The 21344-nt window shown below is 42.8% G+C and overlaps 1 long non-coding RNA gene across 1 annotated transcript in view; it reads right to left on the bottom strand.

Moving 5' to 3' along the window:
• The window catches only part of LOC308458462, a 43134-nt gene that overhangs the window by 7901 nt on the left and 13889 nt on the right, over window positions 1–21344 (bottom strand). The window contains exon 2 of the long non-coding RNA XR_013977441.1: window positions 6692–6825. This is a non-coding gene — a long non-coding RNA (uncharacterized lncRNA). The remainder of the gene's footprint in view (window positions 1–6691; window positions 6826–21344) is intronic.

Genomic DNA, 21344 nt, shown 5'->3' with positions numbered 1-21344 from the left:
TTATGAATATGTTAAGTGTCAACCAATACCAGTCATTGACAAATATTTTTGTTTATTTTCATTGTTTGTTATCTACCTGAACTAAGATAGCACTCAACACTTACCAGAGCAAAGAGACCATTAATGCTGAATCACAAATTTTATTTAGTTTAGGGAATGGCTTTGTGGTCGTACTTCCTCCCTGAAAGTAGCAGCTGGGGAGGTTAAGAATCTAAGTCTTATAAAATGCTTTAGCCCTAGAGAGGACTTGAGATAGAACAGGGGAAGGGGTAAGACTAGAAACAAGCAGGTGCTTGCTGGCTAGAAATGTAGTGGTTTGTTTTTAGTTTGGCTGCTATTGTAATTATCAAGATAGGGCTTTGTGGGGAGGGGGTTAATTATGCATATAACTTTCACTGAGGTGTTAGCATCAAGCTGGATGTCTGACTTAACATTTCTGGCTGCTTTCTGGGCACAGCATAATTGCATGTCAGCTCTTCATACAACCTTGTATTTCATGTTCTGTAATGGGTTAGCAGCCCAAAAAAGGCCTTCGGGACACTGGTGGTGCTGTGGGTTAAACCACAGAGCCTAGAACTTGCCGATCAGAAGGTTGGCGGTTTGAATCCCCGCGACGGGGTGAGCTCCCGTTGCTCGGTCCCTGCTCCTGCCAACCTAGCAGTTCAAAAGCACGTCAAAGTGCAAGTAAAAAAATAGGTACCACTCCAGAGGGAAGGTAAACAGTGTTTCCGTGGGCTGCTCTGGTTTGCCAGAAGCGGCTTAGTCATGCTGGCCACATGACCCGGAAGCTGTACGCCGGCTCCCTCGGCCAATAAAGCAAGATGAGCGCTGCAACCCCAGAGTCAGCCATGACTGGACCTAATGGCCAGGGGTCCCTTTACCTTTACCTATGTTTTCTCAAGAGTCTCTGGTGAGGGGCTTCAAAGGGTTTTGATGAAGTCTGTGTATATGAGGACTCCCAGTTCATCCTTCAGTTATATGTTTGTTGACACTCTCAACAAATTCTAAGAAGCTGATAGAAGAGGATGAAGCCATGCTGATTCTTCCTCAGCTAGGCTTGTTGTGCTTGCTGCCTGAGGCAAAGCTCAAGATGACTCCCTATCCCTCCTAATCCATGTGCAAAAAGCCCATCAGACTTAGGATGGCATCCTCCCACCAGGCCTGAGGGCAGCAAAATAGTTTAGGGGGACAGGGTAGGTCACGTGGTGCTCGCAGACCTGTCTTCCAACAACTTGCCACTGTTCTGCACTCCCAGCATCTGCTGCCTGAGGCACCTGCCTCACTCTGTCTCATGGTAGGGCCAGCCCTGCTCCTGAGCAGATTGGAAACAGGTCTTCTCAGATTCTGCTTTCAAACTTCCCATAAGCATCTGGCTGACCATTGTGAAAACAGGATGCAGAACTAGATAGGCCATTGGCCTGATCCCACAGGCTCTTCTTATGTTCTTAACACACACCTGATTATGGTTATCTTATCACTTAGGTCACCTACCCTTTAGTTTGTTCTAGAGCACCATTATTTTATTGCACCTAGAAAATTTTGTCTCTTTGCCGTGATCCACAAGTATATTTACCCAAGATGTGTAAAAGCAGCTGAAGGACAGAACTGTCTGTTTTTCTCCTTGGAACATTAACATGTTTAAGAATCTAGCTTTCAAACACACAATTGTCCTGACAGTGAATTTTACTGAAGTCTCAAATGCAAATAAATAGTTTAAAACAAAGGTTGTATAAATATCCGCCTGTGCCAGCAGTTCAGTTTGAAAGAGAACGCTGTAAACATGAAGTAAATTAAAAAGGGATCTGCTTTTGTGGAGCACTTGGAGGAGTTATTACAGAGAAAACGTCTGCTGTGTGGTGCAACAGCACGTACCCATGTGGCTAACCCACAACTGGTCAAAGAAACAAGTCCTGCCCGTACCTAGGACTTCTGCCACAGCCAGACCACAATTCCTGAGAGGGATAAGCTTAATTGGCTGAAAATAAAGCCCAGGCACTGTTGCAGCTCATTAACTGGTCACAGACATGTTGCAAGGGAGGGAAAGTGGGATCTGTTGGACGAAGCTACTTCTCTGTGCACTGCAAATAAAACAGACTATTGGTTTTGTTGATAAAGGAACATTGTTTGGCTTGTGCCAACTAAGTAATGGGAGTCATTTTTGGCCAAATATAGCCCTCCCGGATTACTCCAAAAAACCCAAGCTTTTAACTCAGGAGCTGAAACCATTGAAAAGAAGGGAGGGAGTTTACATTCCGGCAGTCTCCTGTAGCAAAGCCAAATGAATGTTTGGCTTAAGTTGCATCTCTGTCACGAGCCTCTCTCAAGCCAGAAAATGTCATTTCTATAATCAAAGAATTGAATGCAGTTTACTATTACTGTGAGGGGCATCATAAGGTCACTGCAGTGGGCATGGGAGCAGCAAGCCAGTAAATGCATAGCTGTTGGTGAATACAGACACTGCATCCTTCAGAGACATGCTGAATAATTATTACCTGGGTACCCTCTTCTTTCTTCTTTTATTGAAAATGAATATAGCCATCCTTCCATTTATTTATTTATTTATTTATTTATTTATTTATTTATTTATTTTATAGCACCCCCACCCCCAATCAATAAAAATCCCTGGGACAGCTGAAGAGCAATTCAAATTACAATGTATGATACAGTGGTACCTCAGGTTACATACGCTTCAGGTTACATACGCTTCAGGTTACAGACTCCGCTAACCCAGAAATTGTGCTTCAGGTTAAGAACTTTGCTTCAGGATAAGAACAGAAATTGTGCTCCGGTGGCGCAGCAGCAGCAGGAGGCCCCATTAGCTTCAGGTTGAGAACAGTTTCAGGTTAACTACGGACGTCCGGAACAAATTAAGTACTTAACCCGAGGTACCACTGTAATTAAAATATACCCCCCAAAATAAAAAAGAGCAAAAGAAGCACAAGCACTTTCCCATACAAGAGGCTACTTTGCTTAAAACCCTTTTCCTTGCAGCTCTTTCCCTAAACACTTTGAAGCCTGGATTTAAAGCTCTCGGTGAATAATAAGATCTTAGACAGCCAGCCAAAGAGAAGGGGCAGGCAAGCCTCTCTGCAGATGAGAGCGACTCTCAAAGTGTCTTGTGAACACCCCTCAGTGTGATTTTGGGGTTTCTACCAAATCCCCTTTTGGACAAAATTGCTTGGGGGAAAAAACCTTTGCTGGACAACAATGAGAAGATACAATGGTGGGGGAGAAAAATGTTTCATTGTCTCCATCACCATCACAGTGTAGGTCTGGTAAAGCAGGACTGGGGACTCTGTGGCCCACCTGTGGCTGCAACTCCCATCACCCTTGACCACTGGCTATGTTGCCTAGGATTGGTGGGAGTTGGCATCTAACAGCATCTGCAGGGCCACAGGTTCCTCAGCCCTGTGATAAAGCTTTCTGTTTGATTCAGCTTCATCCCAGCTTCTTCAGGTGCATTTCTGTCCTAACTTCCCAGCATGCCTCAGGCCCTAGCTCAGAAGAAGGGACAGGAAAGATGCAACTGCTTTAAAACAGACAGTCAAAACAAAATGTTATAATTTTCTGAGGTCTCCTTGAGGATAGAAAGCACTTGTTATGGCTCTTGTAGCTGAAAACCAGGAGTGTGGGCAGTGACATGAAGAATGACAGCTCTCTGTCTCTCCCTCTCTCTTTTTAACAGCCCTTGGCTGACTACAATGTGGACTTCATCTGCACGCATGCACTGGGACTAGGTCTAGGTTTTTGTGACAAGAGATCCCTTCCAGACAGGGTGCTCCTTCCACAGCAAGAGAGCCCTCTGCATCACACCCATCCATTGGTTTTCTGAGCAGCAAGAATGGTGATTTGGGAATCACAATCAGGCTCAGTATCTAACTCAATGGGCCCTTTAAACAACCAACAGCCCGCTTACGGGTTGCTGATTTTGTTGGGTATTGGTTTCAGCCGTGATGCCAGCATTACAACTCTGTTGACTATGGGTCAAGAGAGAAATTTACACATGATCTTATCATAACAAATAAAGCCTTGTGCTGCAAATGTGCAGAGAGGAGAAGCAGGGCAGTGTCAATACTCCTTGCTCCTGACCTCCATGCATTCATTCAAAGTTCTGAGCAAAGCCTGTGCATATACAAACTTTGTGCATCTACACCCAGTTGGTGGGGTCCAGGGACTCTGCCTTTTGCAAGTTTTCCACACGTGCAAAGAGACCTGAAGTCCATTGCTTTGTTTAGACCTCAGGTAACCGGAACTTGCTATCAAGTAAGTGTACTGTATTTAGAACTGTCTGCAGTCAGTGCAGGCTGGTTCATTAAGGTGCTGCCCCACCAATTTCAGTTTGCCCTCAGCCAGTCCCCGGCTGCCTCCCTTCTTATTTATGACCAGTCGAAAGAGTGGAACTGCCTGCCAAGTTCCTCCTCCTTGGTTGCAATGTTGCCCTAGGACTCAGCAGGGAGAAGGATGGGGACAAAACTAGAATTAGTTAGCTCTGGGCTTGTCTGCACTTCCACTTGTTCTATGCCTGGAAAGCATGGATCCCAGCAGTTTTCTGCATGCCCTGTACTTTCTAAGCGCGGCTCCAAGCAATTTTACCTTTGCCCCGATGTTTTTCCTCGGAAAACCTGCTCTTTAGGGCTAAATCGGAACAAATGGCAATTCGCAGAAAACCCAATTGCTGTTTGTTCCGATTCAGCACTAAACCACAGATTTTCCCAGGAGGAAGTGACAGAGCAAATGGATGCATGGTTGAGCCTCCTGCCTCTCACTGGCTGTGGTTCCACATGTTGGTCTCCCTTGCCTTCTGCCCTATCAGTCCCAATGAGCACCGGCTGTGCTACCGTTGTTATTGTTGTTAAGAGTATAAATGACCGTGGTGATCATCATGCATTTTGCTGAGTTCAGTCTTTGACTAAACTGCTCATAATGATTTTACCTAATATTTTAAGGGTTCCCATTTCAAATACCAAAGCACCCAAGATGCCTTATGAATAAGACAGCAATGTTTTTTTAAAATAATAATAAAGGAATCATATGCTTGTACTCTGAAACAATTACTGAAAATGTATTAGAAGAAAGAGGGAATCTTCTTCTGCTAATATGGTAATAGCAACGTATGCTGCACTGAGCTTCATTCTGTGTTTTTATTGTGGGGGAGCGGAGCCCTCTGAGGGCAGAAATTTCACTTCTATACTATTTCTAAAATGTCTAGCCAAACTCTAAATTAGAGGTACCAACATATTATGGGTGAAAGCTCTCCCTGACTTCAAGTAAGCACCAAAATTACGTTTTCGCTGCCTCCAAGCTTCACCGTGTTAAAACTTTTGCCTGGCAAAAACTGATCTCAGGGGTGGGAGAAATGGGTGGAAAACAGATACTAAAAGCCTGAACACATGAAGGAAAAACACCCAAGTGGATATAGCAACAGCGTGCTCTACTTCTTCCACTTGGACGGGTTTATGGTCACACTTTTGCTTGAGCTACTATGACTGATCCTGCTGCCAACGCCAGCACTTGATGTTTTGTTCCAAATAACAGTCCACGAGGAAATGGGGTGGAAATTTCCAAAATGCAGGCAGTCTGTTTGGATAAAGACTGCCTTTTATATCACTCCGGGGCCTAGCCTGCCATGATCACTGGTTCTGTGTGGGTTTGCTTGTGCGGGTCCACATGGATGGAGTCCACAAATGAATGAGGCTCTCCCTCCCCCGGCAGTCATTGACTCCTGGGGTGTTGCAAAGGAGAGGGGGGGCAATTAAGCATGAAGGGAGCTGTCAACAACCCCTTGCAGTTAACACACAGCTCTTACTGGGAGTGTGCTTGGCTCAGGGCCTAGAATGGTGTTATTGTCTTCTTCCATAGGGTGCAGAGGAAAGGATTTTTTATTTAAAAAAAAAAGTTTGCAAAAAGATGCTGTTCTTAGCAGGGGTGCTTTGCTCATATACAATACTCTTTGCTCAGTGGTAGCACGCAAAACAGAATGTGAATTTATGGTCTAACATTTACTCTGCTAAAGCAAATGCAAACGCTCCCGCTGCCAAACGCAGGGGTGGCAATAAACGTTTAATGATCCAGACAGGCAATATGTTATAGTGGTTAGAGCACTGGCCAATGACTGGGGAGAGCAGGGTTCAAATCTCCATTGAGCCATGAAGCCCTTTGGGTGATTTTATGTCAGGTGAACCTTCCTCACAAGAGGAGGAGGAATTTTGTACAGTAGTGTGGACTCCCTGGAGAAAAGGTGAGACATGAATGTAAACAGTTAGGTAATTGCAAATCTCATTTATCTTGTTTAGTTTGACCCTCAGACACAGGGCTTATCCACACTTAGATTTCACCCTGTTCTTTCCAGGCACAGGTTCACACTTTAAAGCTCCATGTCCGAGGGATCAATTTTTTTCCTTGGAGCTTTCACCGTAAAAACGTGCTCTTTAAAGCTGAAGTGCAACAAATGGCAGTTATGGTTTTCCATGGACTGCCGTTTGCTCCAGAAAGTGTGGAGGAAGGGAAGTGTGGATAAGTCCATAGTCTCTCTTACAAATGTAAATGCTAAGTAAACATGGATATATTATTGCACTGAATAATAAGAATAAAAACTTTATTCGAGAACAAGAGGAAGAAAATTCTGCATGTGCTGCTCATAAACATTTGCACTATTATATTAGCCTGCAACACTTAAGCTGCAATCTGTTACCTGTAGAATTCAGTGTACAGATGGATGGATGGCTCAATCAATCAATCAATCAATCAATCTATATTCAACCCATGTCAGCTGTTGTTTTTCATGAGCTAATTCACAGATCTTTTCTGTTGCATTTCCATGTCACTCTGCAGATTAAAAAGAAAAGGGGGGGAAAGAATTTGCATTATTTCTCACAAAATATGCATTTTTATATGCATTTTGTCCTAAAATATACATTTGTGAGTCTGTATATTTTAACCTAAGATATGCATTGTATATGCATTTCTTTGAGGCAAAAGCTGTGTTGGAAAATTCGGAGAAGTGCACAAACTGAAAGATAACAGTGTTCCAATTAGCATGTTAGTCTGGGAAGCACAAATCAGGCCAATTCACTTAAAAACACAAACTGCTTGAAATCCTTGAGCACCCCTAAATCAGTGGGCCTTTTCCAAAGCCATATATAGGAATGCACCATACAATACTGTTCCAGCATACGATTCCATGCTTTGTAGTCCTGTACAGTGTGTGTGTGTAGGCACAGCAGTCCTACAGCCATTTCTACTCATTCATGAGCTGGCACAGCATATTTTAGTGCTAGGCCATTAGTAACCAAAAAGAAGGAGAATATCCACAGCCATTTTTTTGTAAATGTTGGTAACAAGAGCATCAATATTCTCTGGCAGCAAAGATTAATACTTTGTGTGTGTGTGTGTGTGTGTGTGTGCGCGCGCTTTAAATACTGTGAAATGAAGCAGCTGAAATTAGTTGCTATTGCCAGTGTTTTGTAAATAAGGTTTTCGGAGCTTGCTTCACCTGTTCCCATATTAGGAGATTTTTCCTTAGCTTCTTGAAAGAATTTCTACTTTTTTTGTCAAGGAATTCAGAGTTAACATAAACTGCAATAAAATATAGAGTAACACGAACCACTTGGCAGTACTTCTCTTGCTTACTGCTCTGCCATTAGAGTGGAATAAGGCTACCAAAGAGGAACTGCTTTGAAAGGGGTTGATGGAGAAATTGGATTCTCTCCATGAGTTTAGAGCTCTCATCATTTTCCTAACAGCCAAAGAAAGTATTTTCCAAGAAAAAGAATGGCTATATATAAGTTGAATGCTTAAGTGAACTTCTTTGAACACACACGAATGTACACACACACAGACACACACAACTGTGTGAAAATACAAAAAAGTCGTTATTGTTTCTTGAATTATCCGTTGGTCCATCTAGTTAATATTGCCTACACCAGTGATCCCCAAATATATTTTTTCCATGGACCACTTGAAAATTGCTGAGTCTTGGCAGACCGCTTAATGATTTTTCTGCCTGTTGTAGAAATCACAATGCACTGTGCTAGATTTTAAATTGCATTCTATTTCTTTTCTTATTTCTTTCTTATTTCTTATATTGTATTTTTATTGTATTACAATTTCAATTCCATAGAATTCAATTTGTAAGAATTCAGACATGTGGTGCACAACCTGAATGCAGCTTGCGGACCACTGGTGCATAGGCTCCACCTGTCCCCCAAATCCTAGGACAGTCCTGAAAAATCACTAGTCATTGCAGCAGAGATGTTGCCTTGGGCCAAAGATTGTGGGGTCCAGTGGCATGGCACGCACAATATCTCACGGAACGCTTCTCCCCATATGAGCCAACCCAGACCCTGTGATCATCATCTAAGGTCCTTTTTCATGTGCCTCCTCCACAAGCGGTCCAGAGGGTGTCAACAGTAGAACAAGCCTTTTCTGTGGTGGCTCTCCATTTGTGGAATGCTCTCTCTTCATTTCATACCTTCAGGCACCAGGAAAAAATGTTTATCTTTAACCAAGCCTGTGGCTGATTAACATTCTATGACATTTTTAATGTGTTTTGGGGAGGTGGCTTCTTGGTTTGTTTTTGTTTTATTATGTATTTTGCGTCCTCATTTTATATTTTTATGTTGTGAACCACCCAGTGATCTTCGGATGAAGGGTGGTATACAAATTTAATAAAGAATAACAAACCATACCATACACTGACTGGCTGCGTCTCTCCTGAATTTCAGGCAGAAGTCCTTCCCAGACCTACCTGGCGATACTGGGAATTGAACCTGGGATTTCCTGCATGCAAAGCAGATAGTCTACTGCTTTTGCTATAACATGGACTAAATAGCAAAGTCTTTTCACTTCCCCTTCCTTGGTTATGAAGTCTCATGCTTCAAATCAATGTGTTTTTTGGAGAGCAATCCCAAGCAATCATGCGGTCATGGGAAACTGGAACAAATGACCACTTGCTGTGGAAAGCAGCACAGTGCGAGGCTGAAATCGCTCTTGTTTACCTAGTGCCTTGACTCTCAGCGACAGGTTAAAAGGGAGGGAGGCAAGAGCTGCCTGAAATATCATGTTGGGCCTGTAAACCCAGGAATGCTCAATCAGCTGCCAGCAGTGCCCCCAAATGATCTTGCATAGTTTGCCTTCCCTGAAACCTCAGTGAATTTCAGACATTTCTGACTGAACTAGTGTGCCTAAGGTGAGATTTATCAGACAGTGTCAGAGCTAGTGTACGACGCATACTGGGTTCTCCTTAAGCCTAACTTCTGCTCCCAACTCTATGGACAACCCAATGCACACACAGAACTCTGGGTAATCAAAGGGATTTGTCAGCACTGCATGATGGAAGGTAGGTCTCTCTTTTGCAGCGTAGTTTTGGAGTTGCTGTGGACATGGCAGTGTTTCAAAGGAAAAGCCCCTTGAGACATTAGAACTCCAGACATGTATCGGAGGTCCTACACACGTAGCAAGCTTCTGAATCAAGATGTTTGTCAAATTCTTTTCATGCCAGTTTGAAGCAGAAGCATAAAATGGTAGATTCCCTAGACCAGCTTATGGTACGTGGGGCCCAATTTTAAGGTGAAATTGTTTTGTTACAAAAAAGTTGCTTACAACACTCAAGTAAATGTGTTAAGAAATCAGCATTCTTTTAAGGAGAGGGAATGCGAGGTGAGGAATGTGGGGTGAGGCTCCATTCTCCCCAGTCTTAATTCTGTCACGCAATCCACAACACCACACCAGCTCTTAGCTAAGGGCAACTATAAAGGAAACCTCTTGATAAATGGTGGGAAGAGGGTGAAAGTGTCAAGAGAGAAAATTGAGGCAGAAGCAGAAGCTATAATGGAAAGAGAGGGAGGGAGTGAATGACAAAGAATATCTAAATTGAGCTTCTGTGCAGTGGATAATTCTTTTTTAGTAATGTGCATCACCTGGAAATGTAAGTTAAATATAATAAAGAGTGTACTACAGTTATTTAGAAACTTAAGAGACATTTAAATTCAGTAGAAAGCAACCCATTTCATTCAGAGTTCAGACATAACATTAGGACTGTTTACTGTTTTATATTTACTTTTTAAAATATATTAAATACGCCCAGTGGCGGAGCTTCATGCTCCGACACCGGGGGGCAGAGAGCAGATGGGGGCAGGGCTGGCACGCATCCCAAGGGGCGTAGCACATGTCCTGGGAGCGTGGCACGTGTCCTGGGGGGGTGCCCAGCACGGGTGGGGGGAGTAGCCGCAATGGCACCCCACCAGGATTGCACTGCCAGGGGTGGTGCTCTCCCCTGCAGTCCTCTTCCTCCACCAGTGAATACCCCTTCACCTTGTGGATTCCATATTTAATCCCTTTTTAGCTAAACAAGCACTGCCTTTGGAGCAAAGAAGGCAGTGAGGGCCACTAACCTAGATAGCCTTAGAAGAGGATTACATAGATTAATGGAGGAAAGGGCTATTGGTGGCTACTAGCCATGATGAGGACTATGCTATGCCTCTGCAGTTGGAGGCAGTAATGCTTCTGAATACAGTGGGGAGTGTATTCTTCTGCTCGAATCCTGCTTGTGTAGCCACTGTGAGAACAGGATGCTGGACAAGATGGGCTTGATCCAGCACAGAGCTTCTTATTTCATTTTTTTATTTGAAACACTTCACACACATTATCTTGTCATAATCCCTATAACCCTGTGAGACAGGTCAGTATCATCATCCCTATGTTGCAGAGGATGAGGCCAAGAGATGGTGGCATGTGTCCAGCCACCCAGTGAGTTCGTGGAAGAATCACGGTTCAATATGGAGTTTCACAGCTTGGCCTCAGACGCTAATTTCTCAGATGACCACATTACAAAGGGACCGATTCCTCCCCAGTTCACAGGCTACCATACTACCCAATTAGGGAAGCAGATGCTTTTATTTAGCATTCCCTCGGTTTTTATGAAGTGACCTATCTTTTTTCCTTCACTATTAGGCTTATTGGTGTTCTTTTTAATCAGGTTGGTGTGGATGAAGTAAAACACCAAAACAAGATCAGCAAATCAGTGAATGCATCAATGCTACCAACACTTCACAACATAATTCCTGTGGAGTCTGTCAGGGTGAAGATTTGGGGCTCATGGTAGCCATGAAGAATTAGCATGCTTACACACATTATGATTTTGGGGCTGCACACACAAGTTAAACTTGGTCAGCCTAATAATATCAGGAAGTGGGCAGCTTAGACGGGGGGAAACAAGAGATGAGTAATAAAGAATGCTTTCTTGAGGTAAACAGCCTTCCTGTAGTGATTTGCCTCTATTTTTTGTTACACCTGACCCAACTTTACAGTGAGAAAAAATATATTGTGGTATTTTCTTTCTGTTTTTGTTTTTATTGAAAACCAGGCATATCTGTGAAGGACAGTGGACACAAGAAGAAGCAACCATCTCTGCAAAGCAGGAAATGAAAAGAAAGAAAAGGCAAGTTTTGTAAGAAGTACAGAAAAATAGAGTTGGAAGGACTAGTGACCAACTATCTGTATGGTCCAGGGATAGGGAGGGAGCCTGTAGTTCTTTAAATGTTGTCGGACTCCAACTCCCATAATTCCTGATCATTGGCCATGCCAGCCAATGACATCTGAAAGGCCATATATCTAGTCCATGAGGAAGGAAACATTCAAACTTCTACCATGTTCTCTTTAAAAGCTTCCACTTGTAAAAAAAAAATAAAAAAATCCATACAGCTATTTTACTTATGCGTTTTTTGCCTTGTGTCCTGTGCTTCTTCAAATGACTTCAAGGTATCATACATGAGGAGGGGTTATTCTGTTTCATCCCCACAACAATCCCATGATGTAGGTTGGGCTGAAAGATCAACTTGCTCCCAAATTACTTTGTATATTTTCCCTGTCGAAACCCAACCTGATCCAAGAATATTGATTGACCAGTTGGGTAGGTGGTTGAGAGTCGATATTCTAGGCTCAGCATGTGTTATGTTTTAAATTAAGTTGTGTATGCTCCCCAGCCATTCTCGGCTTGAAGGCACTCCCTGTGTGGCCTGGTGCCCTGACTCATTTCCAGTAACACGGTGCCTCAAGTCTCATTCCAAGTAATGGCTGTATTTCATTTCCTTTACTCCTTCTTTTTGACAGCTTCCACCTGCTGCACAGCAGGAGCAACTGGGGCAAAATCAGGCTGGGGAGAAGGAGAGGTGAACTTACTTATACAGTTAGAACTCTAGGCAGGAATACTAGTTCTCGTTAGAAACATAGGAAACTATCATATCCTGAATCAGACCATTGGTCCATATAGTCAGTGACGTAGCCTGGGTTGCCAGTGCCCAGGCTGCATGGAGGAGGAGTGGGAAGGAGGGAAATGGACAGAGTACACATGCACCTTCAACCTGCCTAAGGAGTCCATGTCACACAGGAGATCACAACTGCAGAGATAAGAAGAGTCGTTCCGTTGTCTGGAGAAGTCACTTCCTGGTTCACATGGAGAAGCCATTTTCAACAGAGCCCAGCAATGGAAGCATGCAGCTGTTTTTTTTGTTTTTTTGTGTTTTTTTAATAATATTTATTGAAAATTTTAAGATTACAAAGAAACAAAGAAAAAAAAGAAGGGAGGAAAAAACAAGTAGCATTTAAACAATACGAATCAATAAAAATAAAAAAACAAGGTCAAAAAGAGAAAAAAAACCCAAAACACATAATACATCAAAATCAAAAAGCAAAAATAGACAAAAAAATTAAAAACAAATCCAATATTCCCAAATCATTAACTGTCTTTACCTTGTTTCATCGACCTCCTCACACCTCCCTTTTTTGTATTCTAGTTGTTAATTATCTCAGCAAATCCTTTCCATCTTTCATAATATTCTGTCATTAAATTACCTTAATCTATTTTAACCTTATCTTACCATAAAAGGCCCTAAAACTTAAAACTTAAATCTTATTTATACCAAATTCTCTTAACCATAACATATTCTTACATAATTCTTTTTAACATTTCTGCTTAAGCCAAATAATTTCATTCCAACGTTTTTCTAATACTCTTTACTTTTACAGGATTTTCCTAAATAATTTGTTTAAAACTTTCTTCCAATCTTCATCCAACGTCTCTTTCTCCTGGTCTCGAGTTTTGTCAGTCCTTTCTATCCCATCCATCTAGTCCATCAACCTGGTAACCTTATATCCGAGGCCCTTGGATCTCTTACATGTCCCATCCGCAGATCTTCTTCATATTTATACCTGTGCTTTACTTTGTCTTCTGCTCCTTTCACTCGGGGAGACTCCAGCTTGACAATGTTTTTGTCCCTTCTCGACAGATCAGCCCCTTTTCCAAAGTCAACACTGAACTCCATGTGGTATTTAAAAGCATGTTTCAAAGTCCCTCCAAAGTTAAGGGCCCGCACAACTCCGAACGCCTCCCGGCACAAAGCCAGACTTGTAAGGTCAAAACATCCCTGCATAGGGGGGTCTATCCAGCCCCCCATCTCCAAGCCAAACAGAACTCTGTCTCTCCAAATCTGGCTTTCTCCAGGTTCATTCGTCAAGTCCAACAACTTATGTTCCTGCTGGGCCACAGTTCCCTCCATCTCTGCCTCACTAGGTCCAGCAACAACCTCCTTCCTCATCTGATCTGTCAAAGCACACCCCTGAGTTAATTCCTGAGTGGGTTCTAAATAAGTACCCACTGCCTGTCCAAACTTTCTGATCCCAACAGTCATCAAATCCATCTTCTCATGTAACTGTTCCAATAAAGCACTTGTCTTACAAAAAGCCAACACCAGAGCCTCCGAGTACATTCTTGTTGAAGGTCAGAGTCTTTTCCCACGATCTTAATCTATTGCAGCTGCAAAGCTCCCCAGTTCGAATTTAATAACAGTTTCACAAGCTCCCTCTAGGGGAAAAAGCTTCTATTTGTATCTATCTCTCTTTTTTCTTTTTTTTTAAAGCAAATCTAACAACAAAGTTTCCTTTTTCAGATATTTTGTCAATATTTTGTTCCTTTTAGATGCGAAGGGGAACAATGGAATCAATATGTTTCTCTTCTTTTAACTATCTGTCAAAAATGTTTGTCTATAGTCAATGAACTTCCTGAAGACGTCTGTCCTGACACCCCGCTCCCAGGTTCAGGACGGTGGAGAATTGCTTTTCTCTACTCATCTTCTGCAAGTTTAATCAGTCCAGAAAAAGTCCCCCCCTCTTCTGCTTCCAAGGGGGGTTCAGTAATTTTAAATGATGAAAATTGATCCTTTACAAACGATTTTCTATGCTCTAGCTTGCCGTGTCTTTGCTTCAATCTATTTACAAAAAGCGGAAGGCAGACTTCCTGTTTATACCTTTCAGCTTCAGTGCCAAATTAAAGGAAATTTCTTATTCCAATTTTCCATTCTACTCACGGACAGTTATTTAAGCTCCAATTGTCCACAGGAAAAAGTCAGCGCTCTCCGGCAACAGGAATGCGGCTTCACTCCGTGAAAGAAGCAGTCGATTCAAGGCACCGCGCCACTCACCCCACGTCGCTCCGGAACCCCGAAATCGGGTTTCCCCGCGAGTAGGGGGGGCGCAAAGGTACCGGCCGAATCCCACGTCCACAGGCTTCTCCCGCCTGTGGTTTTTGATGGGTCTCCGCGTCGCCGTGGCGGTTCAGACCCTGTTTTCCATGGAGCGGATTCCTCCCGATCGGAGGAAATCCGCCATTGCCAGAGGCGCCAACCCGGAAGTCTAGCATGCAGCTGTTTTGAGGCAGCAATTTGAATATTGAAATTTTGCACCCCTAACAAATTTTGCACCTGGGGCAACCGCCCCGTGCCCCCTCCCCACGCTATGCCACTGCCCCTGGCCCAATATCTCCAGGGTTTGGGCAGGAGAAAAGAACCTGGATGATAGAAGTTGGGAGCTTTTGCATGTAACACACGTGCTCTACTACTTAGCACGTGCCCTTCCTCACAGTCTTCCTGCCTATGGCTTTCTTGAATATTCTGCAAGGCAAGCATCAGCTCTGCCAAACCCTGTGTTGCCAGCTGATAGTCCAAAAGCACTAACAGGATTAGCATGGGGAAAAGATCAACCTTTATGCAAAATCAGTAGCTGTCATTTCAAACTTCCTAGTTTCTTCCTACTTTCAAGCTGATGACTGTCATCACTGGAGCGGGGGGGGGGGGGGAAGCAATAGGATAAGTGCATCCATGGCTACGTGCACCTTTTAGGTTCAGGGCCATTCTGCATTATCTCTGAAAAGTAGCAATTGAGGGGCAACAAGAGTAGAGTCACTGCCTTCATATCCTGCCTTGCAGGTTTCCCAGAGGCATCCAGCTGGCCACTGTGGGACTAGATGGACCCTTATGGTCTCACCCAGCAGGGCAGTTGTTATGCTCTTACGAGAAGTGCCTGGCTGTCAATGATGTTCACCTCAATAAGATGCCTGTGGAGAGCAGCATGTTCATTGATGGTGTGAAAAGCAATGGAAAACGTAATTATTTAAAGCACCAGCAGCCCACACTTCAGAGACAACTGGAACAGCGTACATGAATTCCTGTGTTTCACTTTTGTCTACTAAGCATTGCAACACAGTATCATATTCTCACTTGTCAGACGATAACTGCAGGTTCAGTCATATAGTGGGATGGGGGATTACAATGTTGTGCTCTGGGATTTACATTTGTTGATGCCTGCACCCCCTGAATGTGTGTCTTTCAGGACTTCCATCCAAGCAAACATGTTGAAAACATAAGCTGCTGCCACTTCGCAGTGTGCCTTTGTGGGAACTCTTTATCAGTATTATGTCTGTAGGTATATTATGCCCTTGAATGTTTGAAACCACTTCAGATATTAAAGCTGGGAAGGTCTGAGGAATCTGATGTCTAAATAGTAATTCAGTACAGAAGGCTTTCTACTCACATGCTTTTTTAAAGGGCAGGTCTGAGTTATTTTAATCTTTATGTTCATGTCATGATTCTTGTCCTTTATTTTCACTGTTCATCTTATCTTATGTTGTCTGCTTTGTAGTTTTGAGTCAGTAATTTCTTTTCAACCATAGGAATCACATGCAAGTGGGGGGGGGGGAGGTGTGGTTCCTGCAGTGGCGATAGCAACGTCCCCATGACTTCTTCCCAGACCTGCTCAGCTCAGTTAATTTTCTGTATGTCAAGTAGGCATGATGCCTCCTTTGCCTTGGGACTTTGGTTTCTAATGGATCTGGGCATTAAGCCTTCTCCCCTCCCTTAATCCTTTAGAAGAGACTTGCATTCTGCTTATTCATGGACAAGTGGATTCCCACCCACCCCCCAATGCTTTTAATCTTTCCAGACACAGATGTGATGTGAGCACGGACAGAGATCTCTCTCAAAACCAGGAGATACTCACTGCAGGAGGACTGAACGCACTAGCTGTGCTCCTCATTTCCCTGTGTTGATCAAGTCTTTTGCACACAACCTAAGCACACACATGGAAACCTGCACATGAATTCTGCATGATACAGGTCATGCCAACAGAGCCTGCGCATATACAGTTGGTACAGGTGTAGGCTCCATGCAGAACACCTTGACCAACATGTGGAGATCTGGCAGGTGGCCAATGGATATGAACATGCTCCTCTCTCCATGCGTTGACTGTCCCTGGATTTTTAATTGTCTGACTATGCAACACTTCACATGTATGAACATGCTCCACAGAGGGCCCCCCCCCCCACAGCACCCATATCTCTCACACAAAAAGCATATCACTCACCGTCATGTTTGGCAGGAAGGGAAACGGGGGGGGGGGGGAGGTGGTGAAGACATCTCTCTCTGTTGGAGCTTTTGCTGAGGATATACTGGCTCTGGTTTTGCCTTGTTTAACTATACCACACAAAGTAGGTGCATGTGTTGTGTGTTGTGTAGGGTCCCCACCTTCCTTTTCTTCATTTGCAACTTCTTCCTTTTAGGAATTCCTGCTCTACTTTTGTGTCTTAAGTTTTAAGACATCAGCTAAGCATGTTGTGATACAGACTTTGAAAACAGAGATTGCAAGTGGTGCATAATGCAACGGCTAGGCTGCTGGTAGATGCTCCTACCCAGACTCACATCAATTGTTTTGAAGGATCTACACAGATTGATGAATCATTTCCAAGCCAAATTCAAGGTGCTTGCCCTGACATATAAAAGCCCTAAAAGACTTGGGACCCAAATATCTGAAGGAATTTCTGTCCTGCCTGAGTGTTAAGATCTGCAAGGGAGACTCTACTGATGGTCCCAGTGCAAGATGTTCAGGGAGCAGTGGCAAGGGAAAGGGCCTTTTCTACATTGGTGCCCCATCTCTGGAATGACCTCCGCTTACAAGTGTGTCTAGCACTGACACTGCTGACTGCTTGTCTGATAGTGAATATGTGCCACTTGGCCTAGGTCTTTGGGAGGGAGTGACAGCTATAAGGAAGCTGCTTGTTGCCTCATGTAAGTTGATCTTGCATATTTTAAGGATATTTTATGATATAGATAGATAGTTTTTGTTTTACTGACCTGGACTTTTATTGTTGTTTTCTAGTGTTGGGACCAGTTAGAGAAGGGTGGGTTAGACATACTATAAACCAGGGGAAGGCAACCTAAGGCCCATTGGCCACAAGCAGCCCACAGGGGTCGTTTAACTGGCCCACAAGCTGTCTCCAAACTGAGCCGCCCACTTGGCGAGTCCCCATGCGCTGCACTAAGCCGACGCAGTGCAGCACATGGGGACTCGCTTCCGTGGCACTGAAAATTGTGCCTGCGCATGCGCAGATAACAGAAATCACATCTGTGCAGACACTGGTGTGTGCGTGATCCAGCCCACGGGAGGGATCTCCGCTGGAGTGAACTGGCCCAGGCAAGGTAAACCCTGCCGACCCCTGCTATAAACAAATGAAACAAAGAACAGGCTTGAGGACTGGGTTCATTGAAAGCCTTACTGATATATACTCACTACAGTTATGTTACTGGCAACCTTTGGACAACCCAAAAGGTGGGAGGGGATTGTTGTTGTTGTTTTACGCATGAAAGGATGTACACTACAATGTTTGAGAATTGTTGCTTAGTTTAGAGACTCACAAAGAATCAGAGATTCAGTAGGAAGAGTCAAATCTGTATGGCTCAGTTTGTCCAACACACTGGGAATTTCTAATGCCAAATTATTTGAAATTGGCCTTTTCTCTGCCTTAATAAGGATATATGGGCTTTGACTTCTTGAAAATATACCACCTCTGGCAGAGGAGGTGTGTGTGTGTGTGTGTGTGTGTGTGTGTGTGTGTGTGGTGTGTAGGCCATCACCTCTTTTACATGTTTAATTGACAACAGAAAGGAGACAAAGCATTAAAAGGTTATTATAATTATATTTGCTTCCATTTCTTTTCATTAGCTGCATTTTGTTAACTTTCTAAATTATGCAGTGTTGCTTCGACCTATATTTTTAAATGCCTGAAAGAATAATAAAAGATCTGAAAGGCAGTAATTTTGGACTTAATGCTTGAACTTTGAATGCTTGTATTTTTAGTGCATATTCTAAAGGTGCCTGTAGAAGGAAAAAATAGGTTTAGGTCAGCTAATAAGAGTAATTTGTGAAAAACAACAGCCCTTTGTGAGCTTTTTTTTAATTGTTCATCTTTTCATGTCTAAGGACATTATTTCCTTTTAAACTGACAATTATGTAATATCACAAAGTCTGACCAAGAAATACTAATCTATTGTAAGCACTTAATATCAATGAAGTCTTTTACCCTTTTGAGATCTTATGAATACCTTCAATGTAACAATGGAATTAAGTGTAAAATGAAGATATCTAATTACAATAAAATGATGTCATGATATGTATTCCAAAACGGAATCTAAGCTGTTTTCCATTCCAGAGGCTATCAGAATATACTCTGCCGGATTCTTAAGGAATATTTGGGATTCAAGAAGCACAAGACATGCTCAAATCCTTGGAAACTATGTCTCAGACTTGGTGGCTGATGGCTCTTCCAAATGGAAAAAAGTCCTACGGTGAAATCTGACAAACATGAAGCAACTGTTCTGAAGAATGTGCTTTACAGTTTTCAGATTGAATGACAGCAGTTGGATTCGGTGTTCGTAGAGAGTACAGACCAGTGGAGCATCACACTTCTGTTTCATTGGGAGCATTCAGAAAGATTCACCCAAATAGCACTTTGTGGAATGCAGTTCCAGTGCAACATCCATTGAAGCAGACAAACAGTTCCAAGGAGCATTACTGCTGCTTAAGAAACTGTATTGACCTATGCAGAACTGCTTCTCATATAAGCCATGGGACTGCACAACTCTAGTAGTAATGAAGCAGAAGTAGACAAAGTTTCACAAATTATGCTGGCAGCCCAGATACCAATGGAAAATTACTGCTATTATTTTCCTTCTGCAGATAAGCTTTTCATAAAGATATCCTCACATTCCTTAAGAAATCTCATTGCCTCGAAATGGCTCAATATCATAAGAATAGGAATTTATCTTGTCCAGAATTTTAGGTCAGCAGCAGATGTTGGCGAATTCCCATAGAATATGTGCCCAGCGTGAAGGCATTTGTTTTATTTTATTTTAAAGTGGCAGAAATCTGCTCGCTATTCTTGCATTATCTGCAACAGCTGAGCAATCTTTCAGTGCCACAGGGAGATTGAAAACTTGGCTGAGATCTAGCACGGACAAGCTTGCCTTAATCACATTGCTCTTTTACATTTGCACAAGGACATCAATACTGACAGTGCCACAGTCAAGCCGCCATTTGCTGAAAACAACTGTCAACATTTTCGAGTTTTTGGAACCTTTTACAATGCGATCTGTGTGGGCAAAACTTATATCACTGTATTCATCGGCTGTAAGCTCCCTTTACCAAACATAGCAATATGCAAAAAAAGTGCATTGGCTGCTACCTGATTCTCCTGACTGACAATCAGAAGAAAAATGGAGGGGGTTGCAAAATGAATAAATTGAAATGAACAAAAGTTTGTGTCAAATTATCTGTTATTTAAGCCTTCCCACAGCTTTGAACCTAACCCAGAATTTTTTCTTGAAACACACAATTGGTCTTCTCTGGCAAAGCTTTCAACAGGGAGAAAAGAAAATTAAACTAACTGTCTTTGTTGGTCATGAGGACTAGCCAGTTGTTTTCTATTTGGGTGAATGCTCTTGACCACTCAATTCTGTTGAGTCTGTGGCAAAGCTGAAATCTCAACAATGACACAGAAGCAAAATGTGGTCTAGTGAATCATCATACAATCCTAAATTAAAGTCAGATCTCTAGATAGCTTTTTAATAATCTTATCTTTGTAATAGTCTGTGGCAACTTCTCCCTGTAGGAGTGAGGGACAAGTTAGAAAGGTCTGCCCCCAGAGACTCAGTGAACCAAGTGGATTCCTGAATGTTCTGGGAGATTTTCCATTGCTGATCCTGTTGAGTCTCTGGTCTTGCTCTGGAAAGAAGAAATGAGGTAAGCCATTGACAGGATCACTCCTGAGTGTCCTATGTGGTGCTATGAAGCTCACATTGGTCCCTCATATACCAGAGACTTGTGAGTTATAAAGCAGGCAGGGTGAAGACTAGAACAGAAGGAGTGGAAAACTTGTTTCAAAACTGGCCCAACATTGGTGAGTAGCATGTAGGCAACTGTGCTTACTATGTAGCATGAGGGCAGTGAAGAAGGCCTGCTCTGCTGCCTCCATTGCATCCTCTATTGGCCCTTCAGGGATTTTTGCTAGGCCCCTCAGAGGGTCACTGTGATGAGTATACTGCCTGTCATGAGAGACTTTTGAGGATAAAGTCACTTAGCATCACAGCAATCTTGTTGTCGTGGTTGGTGCTGAATCAGTTGAGGTGTTCAAAATGCATATTTAGGAGGAGATGCATTGGAATGTATAGAAAAATGTGCATTTTAGGGGAAGAATGTATATAAAAAACACTCAAAATGCATACAATTTAAAAGTGAGATATATATATATATATTGCACAGGATGGATCTGTGATTGAACACATGGAAAACTGACATGGAATGAAAATAAGCTGGTCCACGCATCCCTAAGATATATATAGGTATACTTGATATAGGTAGGAAAACCTTTTATCACCTTAGCCACTATTTCTAAAAGGCACTATCAGTAATCCTGCTGATTCTTTCACATTAGGTTGTTGTTGTTTTTGTCACCTACTAGCATCACTTCTGAGATCTCTGAGTAAACACTAAACAAGTCTTGGTTCTTAGCTGTATCTGAAGTGAAAGACAGAAAAAGGAACATGTGTAGAGCACACATCTGGCCCAGAGAGTTTCCTTTCCTATGAGAGGTCTGGGCTCCCTGTCAGATGGAATGGTGTCTTACAGTTAATTTGTTTAGTGGCCGGCGGCAACAAATAATTCTTGTCCAATGCCAGGAATTAGTC

This window comes from Podarcis pityusensis (genome assembly GCF_964106645.2).
Source record: "Podarcis pityusensis genome assembly, chromosome: 11".
NCBI lineage: Eukaryota > Metazoa > Chordata > Lepidosauria > Squamata > Lacertidae > Podarcis > Podarcis pityusensis.
This window is presented reverse-complemented; position numbering and strand designations above follow the sequence as displayed.